General features: G+C 33.1%; 1 long non-coding RNA gene across 1 annotated transcript; it reads right to left on the bottom strand.

Annotated features, from left to right (window-relative positions):
- Window positions 1–1,773: 1,773 nt before the first annotated feature.
- Window positions 1,774–3,603, bottom strand: LOC110898886. Its single transcript, XR_002569700.2, has 3 exons — window positions 3,456–3,603; window positions 2,866–2,931; window positions 1,774–1,980 (listed from the first exon to the last, which is right to left on the bottom strand). It is a non-coding gene; the product is annotated as an uncharacterized LOC110898886 (long non-coding RNA).
- Window positions 3,604–4,300: the final 697 nt, after the last annotated feature.

Here is a 4,300-nt window from a genome sequence, read left to right on the forward strand (position 1 = left end):
TGCAGCTTTGGTCATGGATGAAAATCCCATTCCGGGATCATCGAGAGGATCTAAAAACCCGTCTCGTCAAAAAGACGGATTGGCCTAAAAAGAAAGTGAAAATAATATATGCTATTCACCTCTTAGCCGCATGGCATTTATGGAGAAACAAGAACAACAAAGTTTTCAATGATACGTACATGGAGCCAAGCAAGATTGTGGAAGAGATAAAAGAGGAATAGTTTGAATGGATAAGTATTAGATCAAGACGTACGGGGATAACATGTAATGAGTGGAAAAATTTCTCATTTACGGAGTAATAATCTTGAAGATATATGTTTAGATCACTTGATAGTTTTATTCTTGATGTAATAGCTTTTATTCTTGACTATGTACTAGAGTGGGTGTACGACTTCATAGTGCCTTGCTATGTGTCGTTTTGTTCTTGATTGATGAATAAAGGTTCCATTGTTGTTCAAAAAAAAAAAAAGTTTTTTCGTATATAGTTATTTATTACTTTTTAGTTTTTTGACAACCAAGCGAAAATCGTGGTTACTTTTTAGTTGCATGTATGTGTATGTGTAAATTTTAGTAAGAATTATCCACATATACAATTGTTAAGTAACTTGGAGCTTAATGCTTACTCATAAAATGCTTAGTTTTAAACGAGTCCGCTTACTGTGTACCTGGGCTCAGTTTGATGGGACCTTGGCTCGGTTCAGTTCCTTTTGATTCGTGTAAGTTAACCCAAGTTTAAGTAACATTTTGTATGCTAGTCCATTATTACACTTTGTTACCCACATTTTACAGCCATAACCCAAATTTTACAACACAAGTATCTAACCCTAATAGTCGCATATCCAGAATTAATATTTTGACAGGTGAACTAGAATCTTCTTTTTATTATGGAATAATTGATTTTAATAATCCTAACTATTAGTAGTTGGCCAGCAGTGGTCACAACTTCAAAAATAACCAGTGTTGGTCCCACCTTTTCATATACTGTAAACCAATGGACTTTTATTAAACCGAAAAAGATAAGGGGCCAAAAAGAAATTAAGGTTGTATTAGTAAAGGTCCATTAGTTTACAATATGTAAAAAGCTGGTACTACCACTGGTTATTTTTAAAGTTAGGACCGTTGCCGGCCAACGACTAACAGTTTAGATTATTAAAATCCATTATTCCTTTTATTATTCCGCTAATTTGATGACCTAGTATTCGACTTGGGTTGAATCTTCTTTTTTAATTAGTTAATAGAACTCATGTATTAGACAGATTGAATAAAATACAATGTAATTTGTTAACACATACAATCGTTAAGGTATGTCTTTAAAAAATAAACTTTGACGTGACACTTAAAAACTCTATTAAGTTAACTTTTAAAACATTTTTTCCAACTGGTTATTAAATTTTTTTTTATGTGATTAGTAAATGTTAATTTAGTTAAAGTATACTTACGTAAGTCTCTACTAATAAATCATATGTAGAATTCATGTTTAAAACTAGGGAAATTGGTCTGTAATAATCCTACCTAGACCTTATTGGCCATTAATAATCCCACCTCCTCAGAATATTCCCCCACCAGTGCCACCTTTCACCTATTTTTCCTACGATGGTCCCCCGTTAAAAAAACTTAATGGAGTTAAGCTTTTTTCCAAATTACAAACAGATTTTGTAGGACTTTTGATTAGAACGACGATACGAGTCCATTGATGTAAAACTTTCCTCGAAACGGTGCTCAGGTAGGATTATTAATGGCCAATAAAATCTAGGTGAGATTATTACAGGCCAATTCCCCTTAAAACTAGTAATTTTTTTTCATAAACATCCAAAGAGTTTAGATAATAAACTAACAAGTTACTAGTAGCTTGTCATGACTAAACATAATACTAGATTCATTAAATTTTTTTAACAAAAACTGAAGACATTTCATTTAATTAAAGAGTGTTCAGTCCTTCGAGACTTGATCTTCATCATCCGACACTTGCTATGAGTTCACCTAACATGCAAAATTATCTTCATTTAATTAGCAAATAGACCGATTGCACAACGAAAGAATTGAAACTAAGCAAGAAAACTGAATAAAAATATATTTTTTAAAGCAGTCCCCGTCGCGTCGCGCCACGCGACAGGACACTCTTTCTCCGCAGCGTGGTGCGACGAGAGTCAGTTTCCAGCAGGTCGCTAGAGCTGGATGATTTTTCCCAGCCATACCATTTTTCACTATTTTTAGCATAACTCGGCCAAAACACCCCCGAGTTACCTCAAACTAGTTTCTAAATGCTCGTAATTCATTTACCCATATGTTGAACCCATAATCCTTAACCCGGATTCATAACTTTTATGATTTAAGCTTCCAATACCCGGATTATGCGCATAATTATTTGACGCGTTTCAACATTCAATCACATAAGCTCAAATTATTAGCAACTTTTGAAGGAATTATTTCCCCATGTATATGCCCATTACACGGCTTTGTAATCTCATGTTCCAAGCTCCCAATTCCAGGTTTGCGAGGACACGTATTCGACTCATTTGATGTTCAAGTTCTTAAACTTGAATCATCTACATTCCTTTCTCGGAATAATTCGTTTCTTTTTACTACAACCCATTACGCGGGTACATTACACTATGTTTCGCGCTTCCGTTACCCGGTTTGCGCTTAAACTTAACTTCATCCAATGTCTGAGTTTTTGTCAAAATCATCATTCACGCTCCCCTTACCTGGTTTGCGCTTTGCTTTATTTTGACCCGTTTGGTTTGTTCTTATGAATACTATCATTTATGAACTAACCAATCTCACATATAACTCGTTCACAACCGTTCTAATGAATCAACCATAATAATTACTAAAGAAATAATAACGAAGCATATTTCCACGTACCTTAGAGCTTTCTTTTAAGTCGTGTATCACTCCAGGCTTTATCACCTACCTTATCACTCGAGTCGCCTATAGAGAACAACCCGGAAAATGGTTAATTCGTCATCATCTGATCTGTTTGCCACATTTGTTAATAATCAATTTGTATGGCTCATATCATGGTTTTCTCATGCATTATTAGCAACCAAGTTTCACTTTGCCATTTTATCATACACCTTAAGGGCATACACTTCCTAGCTTTTCATTTGGTTAGGTTATTATCTTCCTACACCCAAATTTCAAGGTATAACGAACATGTTTTCACTAGAGTCAATTCAATCATACACATATGTCAATCAAGCTCATTACCCTTAACTAATTTACATAACAAAATTTGGGGTTTTTCATTCTATGATCAAAACCCATTCCATATTATACTTGAATAAACATATAAATAAGTTATGGAGCAAAATTCATACAATTTATCAATTAGGACTACCATAGTTGCCCCTATATACATCTAATCACATCTTTAAAATGACTGGCCCTTTAAGACCTAATTTCATGAAATTATCCAACTAGAGAATTTCATCAATCATGAAATTGAAACATACCTTGTGTTAGGATGAAGTAGTACTTATCAGAACTTCAAGCATTCACTATAATCACTTCGATTTCAGTTTGAATTGAATGATTTAGAGGAGATTATCAAGAACAAGGTTTCCCCTTCTATCTCTCTCTGTATGCGTGCGCGCGCACACACCTACATATGTGTGTTTTTAGTGTCTTATTTTTCTTTTAATAAAATTAGTTTTCTAATTGCCCATTTTAGTCCCTCATGTATGGTTTTGTTATTAAAGGGCCACCATTCTTTGTTTCATTATTTAGCAACATATTATTAACTAGATTCATTATTCCTAATTGTTATTTATAGAATTATAACCATATATAATTGTTCACGGGCTTCGGCCCTAGGTGAGGGTTTTCTCAAATTCGGAGGCGAGTGTATCCCGATATGGTGAATTTCGCCAGTAGCCCATTTGGAGGATTCGTTTGCCGTTCAAAAATAAATAAATAACCGTGTGTGTATATATATGTGTGTGTGTAATTTAATATTTTTGAGGTGTTACAATTATTTAAAGATCCTTTTAGCACAGTAAACTAACTTAAATTGCAATTATAAATATATTAATACCTATAAAAAATTAAGAACTAAAACTTCGAATTTTTTAAATACCATCTAGTTTTTCTTTCATATTGTATTTTACCGTTAAAACCATCCAAGCATATTAAATATTATTTACTTAGAAATCACTCATAAAAAACAATCAACATCATTATTCTTCTTCTTTTTAATTAATATTTTAACTAACATAATCTTGAACTCGGTATCCACTTGATAAAATCTAAAACTATACAATACAAGTTTGTTTTTTTAAGTTGAAAGTCTGAAATTATA

This window comes from Helianthus annuus, chromosome 3 (assembly GCF_002127325.2).
Source record: "Helianthus annuus cultivar XRQ/B chromosome 3, HanXRQr2.0-SUNRISE, whole genome shotgun sequence".
In the NCBI taxonomy this organism is placed as follows: domain Eukaryota; kingdom Viridiplantae; phylum Streptophyta; class Magnoliopsida; order Asterales; family Asteraceae; genus Helianthus; species Helianthus annuus.